Here is a 23,397-nt window from a genome sequence, read left to right as displayed (position 1 = left end):
TTCTTCATCTTCATGTATTAGGGGTCGATGATGGCCGAGGCAAGGTCAACCAGGGAGTTCAGTTTGTTTTTGTCACTGCCCCAGACCTTGTAGTGGCGCTGGATGTTGACAAGATTTGGGAATTTCAAGCCCGAAACCTTCAGCGCTTTTAGATCGTTGGTGGTGTCCACCACAGCGAAACTGTAGTCGGAGTTGTTGATAAACCTAGAGAAATGCTCGCAAGGCATTGTGGCCAGGTGGTAGTGGTAGACGAGGACATCATGTCGCATGCACAACTGGGCGACGGCAACCTTCTGATCGTGCCCGGCACGACCCATGGTGTACTCGAGGTCGAAGCCGACCACTTGGTACTTGTCCTCGGCAAGGAACTGCTCCATAGTTTGGATGGAGCTCTCCACCAAGACCGGATCGTTCGTGTACACCACCGAGAGAGCCTTCCCCCTCACTTGGGTGTCCACAACATGTTGCATGGTGAACTGCTCGCTGTTGTCGTCGTCAGCCGCTGGGAGCGCCATTGGAGCCACGGGAAACGCCATTGGAACCGCTGGATGTCCTCTCTGTATGTGTCCTCGTGGCTGTGCCTATTATGTTGTGTGAGATGAGAGATGAAGGTAATTGACCGCAGGAATAATAGGGGGCCGAGCGGCATGGATTCTTAGCGCATCCGCATGGCAGTTTTTGCAGTGGGTAACTGCATCGCCGCGCCGCGCCCGGCGCAACCGCATGCACACAAACGTGCGTGATCATGCGCCGGCCCCAAACACTGGCAGCGCGCGTGGAGGGACAAGGGCAGAGCACCCGAAGGGAAGCGAGAGTAGATCACGTGCAACGGGACACGAGCAGAGCGCGCCGCGGCCGCCTGAACCGCAAGCAACCACACGCAAAGAGCGGTTGAACACGGAGGAAATTGTCGCCTACAAGTCGGCCGACAGTTGTGTCACTGCGTAGAGAACGGCTGTGTGCTACCACCTCCGTCTAGTCTATAGTCCCCTTTATATTCTGTGCCATACTTTGCCCTCAAATTTAACCAATAAAATGTTAATGCATCTTATTAAAATTATATAATTGGAAGCTATGTTCAAATACGAATCCAACTATATAATCTTTGGCGACATGCATTCGTATTTTATTAGTTAAATCATACTTATAAACCAGGATGGGGGTATAGTAGGTAATTAAATCGGAAACGTTTTTTTATTAACTGTATGTGTACATGGCCTTTCGTCCTCCTCTCGCACGTCTTGTCACTCCGCTCCTGCAGACGGCTTACAGCGCAAGCTTGCACAGCGCGCGGGGGTGTTCTTTTGGCCACACGGTGGCGCCAATGAATCGTCGGTGAGCCCGTTCCCAAGAAACCTCGCAGGTTCCCGTGCAAGCTTCCCGCCCGACTCGGTGAAATCCCCCAAAATCCCAGTGCTTACCAGCCTGCTATAAAAACCCTCACGATCGACGAGTCCTGCGTCGCATTTTCCCCTCCCTCCATGTAGCTTATCTCGTGTGCTTCTCCCACAATCGCCAATGGCACCGGTCCGTCGTCGTCGCTCAGCCACTCCGCCGTCATCAGAGGACATTTGTAGCTGGGAGGCTACACCGTGGCAGCGACGCAGTCCCCGATGTAGTGTAATGCGTGTGGCGTCCCTGTTGGGCGTGCGTGGAACACCCACCACACGCTCTGTCGTCGGTGCCCGTCGTCAGCTGTTGTCGGGCGCCATTGCTGCCACACCACCATCGAAAGCCAAGGCCATCGCCCGCTCCACCGCCGCGGCCTAAAGGTTGGAGGTGGCCGTCGTGGCCGCCACCCCACTGCCGGCCAGCATGGCCATCACCCGCTCCGCCACCGCGGCCCGAAGGCGGGAGGTGGTGGTCGTGGCCGCCACCCCATCGTCGGGCGCCGTGGCCGCCAGCCCACCGTCGACCGCTGGGGTCATCGCCCGCTCCGGCACCGCCGCCCGAAGGCGGGAGGCGGAGGTGGATGCTCGCACGTGCGTCAGCGACCTTGCACGCTACACCGAGTTCCTGCCGAAGGAGGAGGAGCGCCTCGTCCAGCACGCAAAGAGCCTTACCGCCGACGTGGCCGTGGCACATGCCGCCTTAGAGGCGAGGAATTAGGAGATCTACGAGGAGAACCACCGCTTCGAGAGGGGTCGTCTGGAGTGGCAGAGGGCGTTCGAGGTGAGCGTCGCTGAAGGTGCAACAGTGGCAGGCACCGTATTGCGGTTGCCCAGCTCGTCGGTAGGCTCCTCCTCCTCCGCCTCTTACTGAGCGCGCTCGGCAAAGGAGAGGCAGCCGGAAGTAGTACAGAGCCCCTCCGCAGTAGTAGTAGTATTTAGGAGCTATTTTGTTCAGTTCATCTGACTATAGATGTGGTGGAACTGTACAACGTACTTAAAATTAGCTAGTATATATAGTTGAACTAGCTATTTCAGTACGTGGTTGGCAACAATTGGGGAAAAGTTTGGTCAGTTCAGCTGTCGAGTTGAACTGTTTGTATAAATTAAGCCGACTACTTAATCTATGAATGAAATCTATCCTTAATTACTGAATTTTAGTTGCAAAAAATAGATACTGCCAGGGATTTTTAGCTTCATATTTTGACAAACGCAGTGTTACAAGGTTGTCAAATGACAATGTTACTAGATCAACAAATGTCAATCTTTCCAGTTTGACAAATGGTAACATACCCAATATGACAGATACAAATCGCACCAAATTGTTTGTAAGTGGTTGCACACGGGTCATCCAAAAGAACTGTTTGCATTGAAAAGATGCACAAATCCTGCTCTCACTTTGCATCATGTCGTCCCGGGGTCGACGGGCGGGGCGCGGGAAGACGGCAGCTGGCGGCGCTGAGAGGTAGCGATCGACGACAGCGTCCCATGTCGCTGAGGGGGGCACGCGCACGGAGAAGAAGGCAGGCGGCCATGGAAGTCAAAGGGCTCGCTTCCCAGTGAGCATGCACAGCATACATCTCGCACACTTCCTGGTGAGCCTGCGCATTCGAGGACAGCTTGCACGCCTCTCGGCCAGCCTGCGCACCGGACTGCGCTCACACGCCTCCCGTTCAGTCAAGGTCAAGCAGCTGTCCGCACGGCACCTCCTACAGCCATTAAAACCAAGACACGTGGCGTCACGTGAATGGTTAACAGAACGCACGTTTGAATTATACAAACGTTTGAGATATTAAAGTGGCAGCTATTTTTTCAAAATGCCTTTGTTAGCCGTCATTATTCGAGTGCGCCTTCTCTCAAAATGGACACGAAAAATACCACAGCATGTCGGGTGCCATTCCATGATAGAATGTCAGGTTTCATGAATTTCAGACGAGTTTTGGATTTACTAGAATTTAAAAATAAAGTATCTCAACATTTTGCCAGCAATCAACGGTGCCCTGGTGTTTGAAATTCATTCCCATTTCTTGCCTGGGACCTAAGCATGCACCCAAGGACACATATTTTATTTTTCAACCAATTTATATGCATTGGAGCATGTGCATGTAGGTCAAATTTGAATTATGCACATAAATGCATTTAAAACTCAGTTAATGCATTAAAATGTCCAAACGAACCCCGAAAAATCAAAAAAATTGATAGAACACTCTTGTTGTTCTATGTTGACACGAGAAAAAATTTGAAAGCAATAAAAGGCAATGGATATCGTTTCATTCCCAAAGGTGGGACGTTCCCTACCGAAACCATCATGCTTGTTGTGAGAACCTCTCATTTGTGAGAAGCAAATACCCAAACCTGCCCCAAATGGGACAAAAAATTTACAACGACATGTTGATGGCGCTCCATGATAGAATGCCAAGTTGCATGAATTTCAGACGAGTTTTTGATTTACTAGAATTTAAAAATAAAGTATCTCAACATTTTGCCAGCAATCAACGGTGCCCTGGTGTTTGAAATTCATTCCCATTTCTTGCATGGAACCTAAGCATGCACCCAAGGACACATATTTGATTTTTCAACCAATTTATATGCACTGGAGCATGTGAATGTAGTTCAAATTTGAATTATGCACATAAATGCATTGAAAACTCAGTTAATGCATAAAATTGTCCAAATGAACCCCGAAAAATCACAAAAGTTGACACAACACTCCTGTTGTTCTATGTTGACACGAGAAAATTTTGAAAGCAATAAGAGGCAATGGATATCATTTCGTCTCCAAAGGTGGGACGTTCCCTACCGAAACCATCATGCTTGTTGTGAGAAGCTCTAGTTTGTGAGAAGCATGTACCCAAACCTGCCCCAAATGGGACAAATAATTTACCACGACATGTTGATGCCGCTCCATGATAGCATGCCAAGTTTCATGAATTTCAGATGAGTTTTGGATTTACTAGAAATAAAAACCAGTCATCTCAATGTTTTGCCGACGATCAATAGTGCCCTGGTGTTTGAAATTCATTCCCATTTCTTGCATGGGACCTAAGCATGCACCCAAGGACACAGATTTGATTTTTCAACTAATTTATATGCACTGGAGCATGTGCATGTAGTTCAAATTTGAATTATGCACATAAATGCATTGAAAACTCAGTTAGTGCATAGAAATGTCCAAACGAACCCCGAAAAATCACAAACATTGACACAACACTCCTGTTGTTCTATGTTGACATGAGAAATTTTTTGGAAGCAATAAGAGGCAATGGATATCGTTTCGTCCCCAAAGGTGGGACGTTCCCTACCAAAACCATCATGCTTGTTGTGAGAAGCGCTAGTTTGTGAGAAGCATATACCTGATACGTCTCCAACGTATCTATAATTTTTGATTGCTCCATGCTATATTATCTACTGTTTTGGACATTATTGGGCTTTATTATCCACTTTTATATTATTTTTGGGACTAACCTATTAACCGGAGGCCCAGCCCAGAATTGCTGTTTTTTTTGCCTATTTTAGGGTTTCGAAGAAAAGGAATATCAAACGGAGTCCAAACGGAATGAAACCTTTGGGAACGTGATTTTCTCACCGAACATGATCCAGGAGACTTGGACCCTACGTCAAGAAACAAAGGAGGAGGCCACGAGGTAGGGGGCGCGCCTACCCCCCCTGGCGCGCCCTCCACCCTCGTGGGCCCCCTGTTGCTCCACCGACGTACTCCTTCCTCCTATATATACCTACGTACCCCCCAAACGATCAGATACGGAGCCAAAACCCTAATTCCACCACCGTAACTTTCTGTATCCACGAGATCCCATCTTGGGGCCTGTTCTGGAGCTCCGCCGGAGGGGGCATCCATCACGGAGGGCTTCTACATCAACATCATAGCCTCTCTGATGAAGTGTGAGTAGTTTACCTCAGACCTTCGGGTCCATAGTTATTAGCTAGATGGCTTCTTCTCTATTTTTGGATCTCAATACAAAGTTCTCCCCCTCTCTTTTGGAGATCTATTCGATGTAATCTTCTTTTTGCGGTGTGTTTGTTGAGACCGATGAATTGTGGGTTTATGATTAAGATTATCTATGAAAAATATTTGAATCTTCTCTGAATTCTTTTATGTATGATTGGTTATCTTTGCAAGTCTCTTCGAATTATCAGTTTGGTTTGGCCTACTAGATTGATCTTTCTTGCAATGGGAGAAGTGCTTAGCTTTGGGTTCAATCTTGCGGTGTCCTTTCCCAGTGACTGTAGGGGCAGCACGACACTTATTGTATTGTTGCCATCAAGGATAACAAGATGGTTTTTTTTATCATATTGCATGAATTTATCCCTCTACATCATGTCATCTTGCTTAAGGCGTTACTCTGTTTTCATGAACTTAATACTCTAGATGCATGCTGGATAGCGGTCGATGAGTGGAGTAATAGTAGTAGATGCAGGCAGGAGTCGGTCTACTTGTCTCGGGCGTGATGCCTATATACATGATCATACCTAGATATTCTCATAACTATGCTCAATTCTGTCAATTGCTCAACAGTAATTCGTTCACCCATCGTAAAATACTTATGCTCTTGAGAGAAGCCACTAGTGAAACCTATGGCCCCCGGGTCTATCTTCATCATATTAATCTCCCATTACTTAGTTATTTCATTTGCTTTTTATTTTGCTTTTATTACTTTGCATCTCTATCATAAAAATACCAAAAATATTATCTTATCATATCTATCAGATCTCACTCTCGTAAGTGATCGTGAAGGGATTGACAACCCCTTATCGCGTTGGTTGCGAGGAGTTATTTGCTTTGTGCAGGTACGAGGGACTCGCGCATAGCCTCCTACTGTATTGATACCTTGGTTCTCAAAAACGAAGGGAAATACTTACGCTACTTTGTTGCATCATCCTTTCCTCTTCAAGGAAATCCAACGCAGTGCTCAAGAGGTAGCAAAGAAGATTTCTGGCGCTGTTGCCGGGGAGTCTATGCAAAAGTCAATGTACCAAGTACCCATCACAATCCTTATCTCCCTCATTACATTATTTGTCATTTGCCTCTCGTTTTCCTCTCCCCCACTTCACCCTTGCCGTTTTATTCGCCCTCTCTCTCTATCCTCCCTCTCTTTCTCTATTCGCCTCTTTTTGCCCGCTTGCTTTTTGATTGCTTGTGTGTTGGATTGCTTGCTTGTCACGATGGCTCAAGATAACACTAAATTGTGTGACTTTACCAATACCAACAACAATGATTTTATTAGCACTCCGATTGCTCCTCTTACCGATGCTGAATCTTAATTAATGCCGCTTTGCTGAATCTTGTCATGAAAGATCCGTTTTCCGGCCTTCCTAGTGAAGATGCCGCTACCCATCTAAATAGCTTCGTTGATTTGTGTGATATGGAAAAGAAGAAAGATGTGGATAATGATATTGTTAAATTGAAGCTATTTCCTTTTTCGCTTAGAGATCGTGCTAAAGCTTGGTTTTCGTCTTTGCCTAAAAATAGTATTGATTCTTGGAACAAGTGCAAAGATGCTTTTATCTCTAAGTATTTTCCTCCCGCTAAGATCATCTCCCTTAGAAACGATATTATGAATTTTAAGCAACTTGATCATGAACATGTTGCACAAGCTTGGGAGAGGATGAAATTAATGATACGTAATTGCCCTACTCATGGTTTGAGTTTGTGGATGATTATACAAAAAATTTATGCCGGATTGAATTTTGCTTCTAGAAATCTTTTAGATTCGACCGCGGGAGGCACTTTTATGGAAATCACTTTAGGAGAAGCTACTAAACTCCTAGATAATATTATGGTTAATTATTCTCAATGGCATACTGAAAGATCTACTAATAAAAAGGTGCATGCCATAGAAGAAATTAATGTATTGAGTAGAAAGATGGGTGAACTTATGAAATGATTTGCTAGTAAAAGTGTTTCTACCGATCCTAATGATATTCCCTTGTCTACTTTGATTGAGAATAATAATGAATCTATGGATGTGAATTTTGTTGGTAGGAACAATTTTGGTAACAACGCGTATAGAGGAAATTTTAATCCTAGGCCTTATCGTAGTAATCCCTCCAATAATTATGGTAATTCCTACAACAATTCTTATGGAAATTATAATAAGATGCCCTCTGATTTTGAATCTAATATTAAAGAATTTATTACTTTGCAAAAGAATTTCAATGCTTTGATTGAAGAAAAATTGCTTAAGATTGATGAGTTGGCTAGGAACATTGATAGAATTTCTCTTGATGTTGATTCTTTGAAACTTAGATCTATTCCTCCTAAGCATGATATCAATGAGTCTCTCAAAGCCATGATAATTTCCATTGATCAGTGCAAAGAAAGAACCGCTAAGATGCGTGCTAAGAAAGATGCCTTTATAAGAGGGTGTTCTTCTAGTTCCTATGAATTGTGGGTTTATGATTAAGATTATCTATGAACAATATTTGAATCTTCTCTGAATTCTTTAATGTATAATTGGTTATCTTTGCAAGTCTCTTCAAATTGTCAGTTTGGTTTGGCCTACTAGATTGATCTTTCTTGCAATGGGAGAAGTGCTTAGCTTTGGGTTCAATCTTGCGGTGTCCTTTCCTAGTGACTGTAGGGGCAGCAAGGCACGTATTGTATTGTTTCCATCGAGGATAACAAGATGGGGTTTTTATCATATTGCATGAATTTATCCCTCTACATCATGTCATCTTGCTTAAGGTGTTACTCTAGATGCATGCTGGATAGCGGTCGATGAGTGGAGTAATAGTAGTAGATGCAGGCAGGAGTCGGTCTACTTGTCTCGGGCGTGATGCCTATATACATGATCATACCTAGATATTCTCATAACTATGCTCAATTCTGTCAATTGCTCAACAGTAATTCGTTCACCCACCGTAAAATACTTATGCTCTTGAGAGAAGCCACTAGTGAAACTATGGCCCCCGGGTCTATCTTCATCATATTAATCTCCCATTACTTAGTTATTTCATTTGCTTTTTATTTTGCTTTTATTACTTTGCATCTCTATCATAAAAATACCAAAAATATTATCTTATCATATCTATCAGATCTCACTCTCGTAAGTGACCGTGAAGGGATTGACAACCCCTTATCGCGTTGGTTGCGAGGAGTTATTTGCTTTGTGTAGGTACGAGGGACTCGCGCATAGCCTCCTACTGGACTGATACCTTGGTTCTCAAAAACGGAGCGAAATACTTACGCTACTTTGTTGCATCATCCTTTCCTCTTCAAGGAAATCCAACGTAGTGCTCAAGAGGTAGCAATACCCAAATCTGCCCCAAATGGGACAAAACATTTACCGCGGCATGTTGATTCCGCTCCATGATAGCATTCCAAGTTTCATGAATTTCAGACGAGTTTTGGATTTACTAGAATTTAAAAACCAGGTATCTCAATGTTTGCGGCCAAGTGACGGTGGCAGGGTGTTTGGCATTCATTCCCATTTCTTGCATGGGACCTAAGCAGGCAACCAAGGACACATATTTGAATTTTCAACTAATTTATATGCATTAGAGTATGTGCATGTAGTTCAAATTTGAATTATGCACATGAATGCATAGAAAACTCAATTAATGTATAAAAATGTCCAAGCGAACCCCGAAAAATCCCAAAAATTGACACAACACTCCTGTTGTTCTATGTTGACACTAGGAAAAAAATTGAAATCAAGAAGAGGCAATGGATATCGTTTCGTTCAGAAAGGTGAAACGTTCCCTACCGAAACCATCACACTTGTTGTGAGAAGCTCTGGTTTATGAGAATCTTATGCCCAAACCTGCGCCAAATGGGACAAAAAATTTACCACGGCATGTTGATGCCGCTCCATGATAGCATGCCAAGTTTCATGCATTTCGGAGGAATTTTGGATTTACTAGAATTACAAAAGCAAGTACATTGGCGTTTGCCAGAGAGCCACGGTGCCGTGGTGTTCGAATTTCATCCCCATTTCTTGCATGGGAGATAAGCATAAACCCATGGACACATATATGATTTTACAACCCATGTTGATGCACCGGAGCATGTGCGTGTAGTTTAATTTTGAATTGTGCACCTGCAATGGCTAGAAAACCAATTTAATGTATAAAAGGTTCAAATGAACCCTAAATCATTCCAATTCTTTTATGACACACATATAGTTGCATGTTCACTCCAGATAAAAGGTCCAGCAATTCAAACACCATCCATTGCCGTTGTGACCCCATTATGTAATTCAAATCAAGATGAAAAATCAAATATATCGCACAAAGTTTATTATCACCAACCGTGTGAGATGCAGCACAAAATATCCCTGAGCACCGTCGGTGTATAGTATGCCTATGGCTTACGCGAGAAGGTGCGTCGGCTATAGTCCACAGCCGGTGTCTCAAGCACACTAGCTCGCTCCCGAAATATCATTTCACTATTCAATCGTCGCCAGTGAAAGATGGGCACGTGGACCTGCCTCGTGAGGGCAACTTCGGTGGCCCACTCCGGCGAGAGGCCGGCCGCAGCCGCCAATGCACATGCTAACAAGGTGCATGAGCGTGACCGTAATATGTGACTGGGTGGCAAAGGCAGCCCAAAAACCTGTTGTTCCTTCTCAGGTGGCGGCAACAACATCTGCCTCGGGGATAGCAACTGTGAGAGCGGCACATCAGCTGTCCATTCCGTAGAGGCGGTCTTAGCCCTGATGGAGGCCGCCCACGACCATGTCGAGGCCGCCCATGCCTAGCTCCTGGCGGTCACCGCACAAATCAAACGAAGCTTCTCCGACAACGGTCGGCAACCCACGGCCGAAGAGCTGGCAATCGCCGGGAGCGTTCGAGAAGCTGTCCGTTCCTCCGCCGCATACCTTGCAACGACGGAGCCCGTCCAAGCCCAGATCACGTCTGCCCACGCCCAGCTCGTGGCGGCCTTTTCCAAATAGATGGCGGACGCGGATGGCGAGATGATTGTCGAGTATGGTGCGATGGATGCCATGGATCCCCTTCCCCAGGAGAACGTCGGGCGCGAGCTGGACATGGAGGCGGTGGCGGAGATCGACGAGCACCAGCCGTAGTAGTACTATTTGTTTTGTTTAATTAAGAGCACCGGTCTTTAATTTGTTAGAGTAATGTTTAGGTCAACTACCTCTGTTTAACTGCTAAACTTGCTTGATTAAGAAGTGTGGGTGTGCTGTAGTCTCCTTTGTGTACCCAAATTATGTAATGATGTGGATGACCACTGTAACCATGGAAATTTGAACCAAAATTTTTAACGTTCAAACCCATCACACACGGTTTAAGCTATCTGAATCATTTGTGATGTTCACATATCGTACACAGTTCTGAATAAGGGACTGTGTCTGATGACACTTTGCGCGCTAGTTTTTTCGCTGAAGCGATTCCAAATTTTCGGCTTCCGCGAAAATATCGACCTCCCCGCCCCCTCCCCCTTACCAAAAGCCACATTTCCCCTGTTTCCACCTTCCTTTCCAAGTTGAAACCTTCACTCCTTGCTTCTAGTGCCGCCTCCTCGTCGGTGACCCTCCTTCACGCTGCTCGGCCTCGTCTATCCAGGCAGGTAATCCACACCCGACCCCCATCCTCCTCCTCCTTCCACATCCCACATGCCCCGACCGCCGGCACGACTGCGACACCTTCCACCCAAATCACCGACCCCTCCACCAAATAAGCGCCGCCCTAAGCCATGGTGCACGCAGCATAGCCAAGATCTCAAGGAGCAATTGGCAACGGAGAAGCAAATCGCAGCCGCAAGCGCAGATGAGGTCGCGATGGCTACCATTTGTGTCGACCCCCAGATCTTGGAGGAGCACCTTGCCATTTGCTAGCTACGCCGGTTAAGCATGCTCGGTTTACCCGTTGCGTGTGCTGCTGCCTTTCCTTCACAAATTCTAGTGAATTGTGTGAAGGAAATATGCCCTAGAGGAAATAATAAAGTTATTATTTATTTCCTTATATCATGATAAATGTTTATTATTCATGCTAGAATTGTATTAACCAGAAACTTAGTACATGTGTGAATACATAGACAAACTGAGTGTCACTAGTATGCCTCTACTTGACTAGCTCGTTAATCCAAGATGGTTAAGTTTCCTAGCCATGGAAAAGAGTTGTCATTTGATAAACGGCATCACATCATTAGAGAATGATGTGATTGACTTGACACATATGTTAGCTTAGCACGATGATCGTTTAGTTTCTTGCTATTGCTTTCTATAACTTATACATGTTCCTATGACTATGATATTATGCAACTCCCGGATACCGGAGGAACACTTAGTGTGCTATCAAGAGTCACAAAGTAACTAGGTGACTATAAAGATGCTCTACATGTGTCTCCGATGGTGTTTGTTGAGTTGGCATAGATCGCTATTAGGTTTTGTCACTCCGTGTATCGGAGAGGTATCTCTGGGCCCTCTCGGTAATGCACATCACTATAAGCCTTGCAAGCAATGTGACTAATGAGTTAGTTATGGGATGTTGCATTACGGAACAAGTAAAGAGACTTTCCAGTAACGAGATTGAACTAGGTATTGACATACCGATGATCGAATCTCAGGAAAGTAACATACCAATGACAAAGGGAACAATGTATGATGTCATGCGGTTTGACCGATAAAGATCTTCATAGAATATTTAGGAGCCAATATGAGCATCCAAGTTCCGCTATTGGTTATTGACTGGAGATGAGTCTCTGTCATGTCTACATAGTTCTCGAACCCGTAGGGTCCGCACACTTAACGTTCGATGACGATCGGTATTATGAGTTTATGTGTTTTGATGTACCGAAGGTTGTTCGGAGTCCCGTATGAGATCATGGACATGACAAGGAGTCTTGAAATGGTCGAGACATAAAGATTGATATATTGGAAGGTTATATTCGGACAACGGAAAGGTTCCGGGGGTCATCGGATAAATATCGGAGTACCGGGGAGTTACCGGAACCCCCGGGGGGGGGGGGGTCAATGGGCCTTCATGGGCCTTAGTGGAAATAGAGGGTAGCAAGGGAGCTGTGGGGCGCCCCCCTAGGCCCAACCTGAATTGGTTTAGGGCTTGGGGGCGGCCCCCTCTTTCCTTCTCCCCTCCTCATGTTTCCTTCCCCTCCTAGTTGGACTAGGAAAGGGGGAACCTACTAGTAGGAGTAGGATCCCCCCTTGGGGCGCACCCTATGAGGCCGACGGACCCTTCCCCTTGCTCCTTTATATACGGCGGCAGGGGGCACCCAAGAACACACAAGTTGACATTGTTTAGCCGTGTGCGTTGCCCCCCTCCATCATAATCCACCTCGGTCATATCATTGCAGTGCTTAGGCGAAGCCCTGCGCTGGTAGCTTCATCATCACCGTCATCACGCTGTCGTGCTGACGAAACTCTCCCTCAACACTCAGCTGGATCTAGAGTTTGCGAGACGTCACCGAGCTGAACGTGTGCAGATCATGGAGGTGTCGTACCTTCGGTGCTAGGATCGGTCGGATCGTGACGACGTACGACTACAGCAACCGCGTTGTCATAATGCTTCCGCTTACGGTCTACAAGGGTACGTAGATAACACTCTCCCCTCTCGTTGCTATGCATCACCTAGATGGATCTTGCGTGTGCGTAGGAAATGTTTTGAAATTACCGCGTTCCCCTACAGTGGTATCAGAGCCAGGTCTATGGGTAGATATTATATGCACTAGTAGAACACAAAGGAGTTGTGGGCATGGGTATATACATATTGCTTGCCGTCACTAGTTGATTCTTGATTTAGCTGTATTGTTGGATGAAGCGGCTCAGACCGACATTACCCGTACGCTTATGCGAGACTGCTTCTACCGACGTGCTTCGCACACAGGTGGCTAGTGGTTGTCTGTTTCTCCAACTTTAGTTGAATCGGATTCAATGAACAGGGTTCTTTCTGAATATCAAAAAGCAATCACTATACCGCGTTGTGGTTTTTGATCTGTAGGTAAGAACGGTTCTTGCTAAGCCCGTAGCAGGCATGTAAAACTTCCAAAAACAAAGTAGAGGGCGTCTAACTTGTTTTTACAGGGCATGTTGTGATGTGATATGGTTAAAATGTGATGAGATATAAATTGTTGTATGAGATGATCATGTTTTCTTAAAGTTATCGGCAACTGGAAGAAGCCTTATGGTTGTCTCTTTATTCCATAAGATGCAAGCGCCATATAATTGCTTTACTTTATCGCTATGCGATAGCAATAGTTGCAAAAGCAATAGTTGGCGAGACGACCATGTGACGACACATTGATAGATATGAGGATGATAGAGATCATGGTGTCATGCTGGTGACGATGGAGATCATGACGGTACTTTGGAGATGGAGATCAAAGGCACAAGATGATGATGGCCATATCATGTCACATATTTTGATTGCATGTGATGTTTATCTTTTATGCATCCTCTTTTGCTTAGTACGATGGTAGCATTATAAGATGAACCCTCACTAAATTTCAAGGTACAAGTGTTCTCCCTGAGTATGCACCGTTGCGACAGTTCGTCATGCCGAGACACCACCTGATGATCGGGTGTGATAAGCTCTACGTTCACATACAATGAGTGCAAGCCAGTTTTGCACACGCAGAATACTCGGGTTAAACTTGACGAGCCTAGCATATGCAGATATGGCCTCGGAACACTGATACCAAAAGGTCGAGCGTGAATCATATAGTAGATATGATCAACATAGTGATGTTCACCATTGAAAACTACTCCATCTCACGTGATGATCGGACATGGCTTAGTTGATATGGATTATAAGTGGGAGTTCTTAAGTAATATGATTAATTGAACTTTAATTTATCATGAACTTAGTCCTAGTACTATTTGCATAACTATGTTGTAGATCAATAGCTCGCGATGTAGCTCCCCGTTTATTTTTGATATGTTCCTAGAGAAAAACTATGTTGAAAGATGATAGTAGCAATGATGTGGAGTGGGTCCGTGATCTGAGGATTATCCTCATTGCTGCACAGAAGAATTATTTCCTTTATGCACCGCTAGGTGACGGACCTATTGCAGGAGCAGATGCAGACGTTATGAATGTTTGGCAAGTTCGGTATGATAACTACTTGTTAGTTTAGTGCGCCATGCTTTATGGCTTAGAACCGGGACTTCAAAAACGTTTTGAACGCCACGAAGCATATAAGATGTTCTCAGAGCTGAAATTGGTATTTCAGACTCATGCCCAAGTTGAGAGGTATGAGACCTCTGACAAGTACTTTGCCTACAAGATGGAGGAGAATAGCTCAACCAGTGAGCATGTACTCAGATTGTCTGAGTTCTACAATCACTTGAATCAATTGGGAGTTAATCTTCCAGATAAAATAGTGACTGACAGAGTTCTCTAGTCACTATCACCAAGTTACTGGAACTTCGTGATTAACTATAATATGCAAGGGATGACGAAAACGATTCCCGAGCTCTTTGTGATGCTGAAATCGACGAAGGTATAAATCAAGAAAAGCATCAAATGTTGATGGTTGACAAGACCACTAGTTTCAAGTAAAAGGGCAAGGGAAAGAAAGGGAACTTCAAGAAGAATGGCAAGCAAGTTGCCACTCCCATGAAGAATCCCAAAGCTAGACCCAAGCCTGGAACTGAGTGCTTCTACTGCAAAGGAAATTGTCACTGGAAGTCAAACTGCCCTAGATACTTGGCGGATAAGAAGGATGGCAAAGTGAACAAAAGTATATTTGATATACATGTTATTGATGTGTACTTTACTAGTGTTTATAGCAACCCCTCGGTATTTGATACTGGTTCAGTTGCTAAGAGTAGTAACTCAAAACGGGAGTTGCAAAATAAATAGAGACTAGTTAAGGGCGAGGTGATGATGTGAGTTGGAAGTGATTCCAAGGTTGATAAGATCACCATCGCACACTCCCTTTACCTTCGGGATTAGTGTTGAACCTAAAATAAATGTTATTTGGTGTTTGCGTTGAGCATAAATATGATTGGATCATGTTTATTGCAATACGATTATTCATTTAAGTCAAAGAATAATTGTTGTTCTATTTACATGAATAAAACCTTCTATGGTCATACACTCAATATAAATGGTTTATTGAATCTCGATCGTAATGATACACATATTCATAATATTGATGCCAAAAGATGCAAAGTTGATAATGATAGTGCAACATTTTTTGTGGCACTGTCATTTAGGTCATATTGGTGTAAAGCGAATGAAGAAACTCCATGCTGATGGGCTTTTGGAATCACTTGATTATGAATCACTTGATGCTTGCGGACCATGCCTCATGGGCAAAGATGACTACAACTCCGTTCTTTGGAACAATGGAGCGAGCAACAGAAGTGTTGGAAATACATACGGATGTATCTGGTCCGATGAGTGTTGAGACTCGCGGCGGGTATCGTTATTTTTCTGACCTTCACAGATGATTTGAGCACATATGGGTATATCTACTTGATGAAACATAAGTCTGAAACATTTGAAAAGTTCAAATAATTTCAGAGTGAAGTGGAAAATCATCATAACAAGAAAATAAAGGTTCTGCGATCTAATCGTGGAGGAGAATATTTGAGTTACGAGTTTGGTCTTCATTTGAAACAATGCGGAATAGTTTCGCAACTTAGCCACCTGGAACACCACAGGTTAATGGTGTGTCCGGACATCATAACCGTACTTTATTAGATATGGTGCGATCCATGATGTCTCTTACCGATTTATCATTATCGTTTTGGGGTTATGCATTAGAGGCAGTTGCATTCACATTAAATAGGGTACCATCGAAATCCGTTGAGACGACACCTTATGAACTGTGGTTTGGCAAGAAACCCAAGTTGTCGTTTCTTAAAATTTGGGGTTGCAATGCTTATGTGAAAAACCTTCAACCTGATAAGCTTGAACCCAAAACGGAGAAATGTGTCTTCATAGGATACCCAAAAGAGATTGTTGGGTACACCTTCTATCATAGATCCGAAGGCAAGTTATTCGTTGCTAAGAATGGATCCTTTCTAGAGAAGGAGTTTATCTCGAAAGAAGTGAGTGGGAGGAAAGTAGAACTTGATGAGGTAACTACACCTGCTCCCTTATTGGAAAGTAGTTTACCATAGAAATCAATTCCAGTGATTCCTACACCAGTAAGTGAGGAAGCTAATGATGATGATCATGAAACTTCTGATCAAGTTACTACCGAATCTCGTAGGTCAACCAGAGCAAGATCCGCACCAGAGTGGTATGGTAATCCTATTCTGGAAGTCATGTTACTTGACCATGATGAACCTACGAACTATGAGGAAGCGATGATGAGCCCAGATTCCGCAAAATGTCTTGAGGCCATGAAATCTGAGATGGGATCCATGTATGAGAACAAAGTGTGGATTTTGGTTCACTTGCCCATTGATCGGTGAGCCATTCAGAATAAATGGATCTTCAAGAGGAAGACGGACGCTGATAGTAGTATTACTATCTACAAAGATTGAATTGTCGCAAAAGGTTTTTGACAAGTTCAAGGTGTTGACTACGATGAGATTTTCTCACTCGTATCGATGCTTAAAAGTCTGTCCGAATCATGTTAGCAGTTGCCGCATTTATGAAATCTGGCAAATGGATATCAAAACTACATTCCTTAATGGATTTATTAAAGAAGAGTTGTATATGATGCAACCAGAAGGTTTTTGTCAATCCTAAAGGTGCTAGCAAAGTGTGAAAACTCCAGCGATCCATCTATGGACTGGTGCAAGCATCTCGGAGTTGGAATATACGCTTTGATGAGTTGATCAAAGCAGATAGTTTTATATAGACTTTTGGAGAAGCCTGTATTTACAAGAAAGTGAGTGGGAGCTCTGTAGCATTTCTGATATTATATGTGGATGACATATTGTTGATCGGAAATGATACTAAATTTTTGGATAGCATAAAAGGATACTTGAATAAGAATTTTTCAAAGAAAGACCTCGGTAAAGCTACTTACATATTGGGCATCAAGATCTATAGAGATAGATCAAGACGCTTGACAAATTTTTCAATGAGTACATACCTTAACGAGTTTTTGAAGTAGTTCAAAATGGAACAGTCAAAGAAGGAGTTCTTGACTGTGTTGCAAGGTGTGAAGTTGAGTAAAGACTCAAAACCCGATCATGGCAGAAAATAGAAAGAGAATGAAAAAGTCATTACCTATGCCTCAGTCATAGGTTCTATAAAGTATGCTATGCTGTGTACCAGACCTATTGTATAATTTAGCATGATTTTGCTAAGGCAGTACAATAGTGATCTAGGAGTAGATCACCGGACAGCGGTCAAAAATTATCCTTAGAGAACTAAGGAAATATTTCTCGGTTATGGAGGTGATAAAAGAGTTCATCGTAAAGAGTTACGTCGATGCAAGCTTTTGACACCGATCTATATGACTCTAAGTCTCGATCTAGATACATATTAAAAGTGGGAGCAATTAGCTAGAGTAGCTCCGTGCAGAGTATTATAGACATAGAAAGTTGCAAAATACATACGGATCTGAATGTTGCAGACCCATAGACTAAACTTCTCTCACAAGCAAAACATGATCACTCTTTGGGTGTTAATCACATAGTGATGTGAGCTTGATTATTGACTCTAGTAAACCCTTTGGGTATTAGTCACATGACGATGTGAACTAGATTATTGACTCTAGTGCAAGTGGGAGACTGAAGGAAATATGCCCTAGATGCAATAATAAAGTTATTATTTATTTCCTTATATCATGATAAATGTTTATTATTCATGCTAGAATTGTATTAACCAGAAACTTAGTACATGTGTGAATACATAGACAAACTGAGTGTCACTAGTATGCCTCTACTTGACTAGCTCGTTAATCAAAGATGGTTAAGTTTCCTAGCCATGGACAAGAGTTGTCATTTGATAAACGGCATCACATCATTAGAGAATGATGTGATTGACTTGACCCATCCGTTAGCTTAGCACGATGATCGTTTAGTTTGTTGCTATTGCTTTCTTCATAACTTATACATGTTCCTATGACTATGAGGTTATGCAACTCCTGGGTACCGGAGGAACACTTAGTGTGCTATCAAATGTCACAACGTAACTGGGTGACTATAAAGATGCTCTACAGGTGTCTCCGATGGTGTTTGTTGAGTTGGCATAGATCGAGATTAGGATTTGTCACTCCGTGTATCGGAGAGGTATCTCTGGGCCCTCTCGGTAATGCACATCACTATAAGCCTTGCAAACAATGTGACTAATGAGTTAGTCACGGGATGTTGCATTATGGAACGAGTAAAGAGACTTGCCGGTAACGATATTGAACTAGGTATTGACATACCGACGATCGAATCTCAGGCAAGTAACATACTGATGACAAAGGGAACAACGTATGCTGTTATGCGGTTTGACCGATAAAGATCTTCGTAGAATATGTAGGAGCCAATATGAGCATCCAGGTTCCTCTATTGGTTATTGACCGGAGATGAGTCTCGGTCATGTCTACATAGTTCTCGAACTCGTAGGGTCCGCACGCTTAACGTTCGATGACGATCGGTATTATGAGTTTATGTGTTTTGATGTACCGAAGGTTGTTTGGAGTCCCGGATGAGATCACAGACATGACGAGGAGTCTCAAAATAGTCGAGACATAAAGATTGATATATTGGAAGGTTATATTCGGACACCGGAAAGGTTCCGGGGGTCATCGTATAAATACCGGAGTACCAGGGAGTTACCGGAACCCCCCGGGGGGTCAATGGGCCTTCATGGGCCTTAGTGGAAATAGAGGGCAGCAAGGGAGCTGTGGGGCGCGCCCCCACTAGGGCCAAACCGAATTGGTTTAGGGCTTGGGGGGCGGCCCCCTCTTTCCTTCTCCCCTCCTCCTCTTCCCTTCTCCCCTCCTCCTCTTTCCTTCCCCTCCTAGTTGGACTAGGAAAGCGGGAACCTACTCCTAGTAGGAGTAGGATTCCCCCCTTGGGGTGCACCCTATGAGGCCGCCGGCCCCCTCCCCTTGCTCCTTTATAAACGGGGGCAGGGGCACCCTAGAACACACAAGTTGACATTGTTTAGCCGTGTGCGGTGCCCCCCTCCACCATAATCCACCTTGGTCATATCATTCCAGTGCTTAGGCGAAGCCCTGCGCCGGTAGTTTCATCATCACCATCATCATGCTGTCGTGCTGACGAAACTCTCCCTCAACAGTCAACTGGATCTAGAGTTTGCGAGACGTCACCGAGCTGAACGTGTGCAGATCGCGGAGGTGCCGTACCTTCGGAGCTAGGATCGGTCAGATCGTGAAGACGTATGACTACATCAACCGCGTTGTCATAATGCTTCCGCTTACGGTCTACAAGGTTACGTAGACAACACTCTCCCCTATCGTTGCTATGCATCACCTAGATGAATCTTGCGTGTGCGTAGGAATTTTTTTGAAACTACTGTGTTCCCCTACATTGTGCTATCTAATTTTACCATGCAATCTGTTGCTCTAGTGTATATGTTCTATATGTCGTGCAGTGTGGTGCTCACTTATTAACTGTTTTGTTAATTAGTTGTCGTCTTCAGTTAACTATTTGGTTCTATTATGTAAATGTGATGTTCAATTCTTCAGGCTGCAATTTTCTCTTCCATGTGAGAAATAAATCAAATTTATCTGTACAAAATACATGAGAAACAAATACAATTGCTATATTTCCAAGTTTTCAAGCATGCTTGGTTTGGTTATACATTGTGCAATGTGGTGCTCAGTTAATGTTTGATTCATTTGTGTTGTGGTGTTTAGTTAACTGTTTGGTTCAATTTTGCAATGTGATGTTCAATAGTTGTGGGTGCATTCTGTTATTGTATACCATGTGAGGAACAAATTAAATTTGGTTGTAGTAAATACATGAGAAAAAATACAATTGCTACAATTGGCTGTAGTTAACTGTTTGGTTAACTGTCTGATCTTCTATTAGGAGTATGTTATATTGTTCAATGTGGTGCTCAGTTAATGTTTGGTTCATTTGTTTTCGTGTTTAGTTAACTGCTTGGTTCAATTCTGCAATGCGATGTCCAATTGTCGTGGGTAGAATTTTGTATTGTTGTGCATGTGAGGAATAAATCAAATTTGGCTGCACTTAATACATGAGAAACATATACAAGTGCTATATTCCCTAGTTCTTAATCATGCTTGGTTTGGATAAATGGGTTTTCCATGTGGCTTGAATTAATCTGATGAATCTGCAATGTGCTTATTTTTCATCAACATATTTTACTGATAGCATGCGAACCCTTACTTAACCTGATGACTAACTACCTTATATGTGTTGCAGGGAAATAATGGGAAGCACTAAGGTTTACAATCGAGGTTAGCACATGCATGGTCTGTTATCTAATAGCACATTATTGTGCAATTGCAGAACCATTCTAATATTTTGGTTTTTAACAATTTGGTCTTGCACATGTAGGTCCTGCTGTTAGAGGTTTTGACCCACTATCCGACCCTTTTGCATATGGGGAAATGAGTTGTTCATGAATATCAATCAAATCAAGAAACTCAGAAAGATTGTTAGGATGAAGAAATTAGCGACAAAAAACAACAAGATCTTTGTCTGCACAATGAAGAAGACATAAGTTCACTACAAGATGGTACTAACTATTATACCTTGCCTTTTTCATTCCCTTGCCCCATTTCCAATATAGAGAAGATATTTATGCACATCCTTGTTTTCAGGCCTTTCGAAAGCAATTCACTGATGATTACCTCTCAAACCACTTCTATGGTCAGGAGGCGAGGAAGGTTTTCATACAACACCCACGGTTCAATATTGAAGTGTTCCTGGAGAGGACGAAGGACAGATGGTCAATCATCCACAGGCACTAGCCTAAAGTTGCAAAGACCTTCAACATGAATGAAGTCTCAATATTCGCCTTCCGCTTCAGCAGTTTTCCAGATACCGTCTATGATGCTAATTTCGAAAGGTTCTGCATGTTGCATGTGAAACTTGGTGCTGGTGCAGTTGTGTAATGGGGTAGTTGAGTGTTGAAGCTATATCATGTTGTACTCTGATGTATTTCAATTATGAAATTCTGTTTCCTTAATATGGAAATGAAATATATTATGTGCTTAATATGAATGTCAATTAGATTAATAAATGGATTATTAATAATAGGCCAATTAGCCGGCTAATGGCGAATTAGCCTGCTAATTGGGTATGCTATTGCAAATGGTTATTGAAAAAATACCGTGGGCGATGACCTCAGGCAATGCACACAGTTTCTAAGAATAAACCGTGTTGTATCAATGAACAATCACACACGACTTTGTCTTGAAAACTATTCGCGTTAGGCCACCTTGTGCAAACGTTTACCACATAAAAACTATGTGTGATGGACAGCCTTTGCCACACAGTTTCTTCTACGGACCGTGTGTGATACATTCAATAAGACAAGCGATTTAACGGGAAAAATTGTGTGTGATGTACCCGTGAACAGAAACATTTTCCTTGGAGCGACTGTGTGGGATGTACATACGAACGGAAACATTTAGCGGGGATTGACTGTGTGGGATGTGCTTGCGACTAGAAACAATTTCGCCTGTATAATTGTATTTTTAGCTCTACTGTATGTATTTCCGTATTTGAGTGCTCGCTGGTCGCACACAACCTCATTTTGCCGAGCGTGTGTGCCAGGAGGGCATATCCCCGACGGTTTTTGGGTCATGTGGGAAGGACCCCCCTATCGCCCACACTCACTAGGCGACGGTTCCAAATGCCATCGCGGAAAGGGGTTAAAAACCGTTTGTATAGCAACGACGCGCACCAGTGATTATATGAGTTATGTGATTTGGTGACCGAATGTTGTTAGGAGTCCTAGATGAGATCACGGACATGACAAGGAGTCTCGAAATGGTCGAGAGGTAAAGATTTATATATAGGACAATGGTATTCGGACACCGGAAGTGTTCCGGGGGGTACCAGATACTTATCGGCTCATCGGAAGGGGTTTCGGGCACCCTGGCAAAAACTATGGGCCTTGTGGGCCAAAAAAAGGGGAACGCACCAGCCACAAGGGCCTGGTGCGCCCCACATATGGGCCAGCCAGGGATGGAGAAGGAAAGGGGAAGGGAGAAAGGCAAGTGTGGATTAGGATTCCCACTTCCTTCTCCCCCCTCTTTCCTTCCCCCTCCGTCAAATATGGCAGGGGCACAGGGCAAGGGAGCCCCAAGAGGGCCGGCGTCCAGCACTTGGGCGCCTCCTGGCCTCTCCCTCCCACCTATATATATGTGGGGAGGGGGCACCTAGAACACACAACATCAATTGTTAGCCGTGTGTGGCGCCCCCCTCCATAGTTTATACTCCGGTCATATTCTCGTGGTGGTTAGGTGATACCCTTCGTGGATCACTTCACCATCACCAGCACCTTCCTCGATAGATCTCTGGACGAAGGCGAGGAATTTCATCACACTAAACGTGTGCAGAACTCGGAGGTGCCGTACGTTCGGTGCTTGATCGGTCGGGGCTAGAAGAAGTTCGACTACATCAACCGCGTTGTCAAACGCTTCTGCTTTCGGTCTATGAGGGTACGTAGACACACTCTCCCCTCGTTGCTATGCATCTCCTAGATAGATCTTGCATGAGCGTAGGAATTTTTTGAAATTCCATACTACGTTTCCCGACAGTGTGAGTAGTTTACCACAGACCTTCGGGTCCATAGCTAGTAGCTAGATGGCTTCTTCTCTCTCTTTGATCTTCAGTACAATGTTCTCCTCGATGTTCTTGGAGATCTATTCGATGTAATCTTCTTTTGCGGTGTGTTTGTTGAGATCCGATGAATTGTGGATTTATGAATAGATTATCTACGAATATTATTTGAGTCTTCTTTGAACTCTTTTATGCATGATTAAGATAAGCTTTGTATTTCTCTCTGATCTATTGATTTGGTTTGGCCAACCAGATTGATTTTTCTAGCAATGGCAGAGGTGCTTTGTAGTGGGTTCAATCTTGTGGTGCTTATTCCCAGTGATAGAAAGGGACATGACACGTATTTGTATTGTTGCCACTAAGGATAAAAAGGTGGGGTTTTTTCATAT

Source organism: Triticum urartu, chromosome 1A (assembly GCF_056163025.1).
Source record: "Triticum urartu cultivar PI428250 chromosome 1A, HENAU_Tu73, whole genome shotgun sequence".
Classification (NCBI taxonomy): Eukaryota; Viridiplantae; Streptophyta; class Magnoliopsida; order Poales; family Poaceae; genus Triticum; species Triticum urartu.
This window is presented reverse-complemented; position numbering follows the sequence as displayed.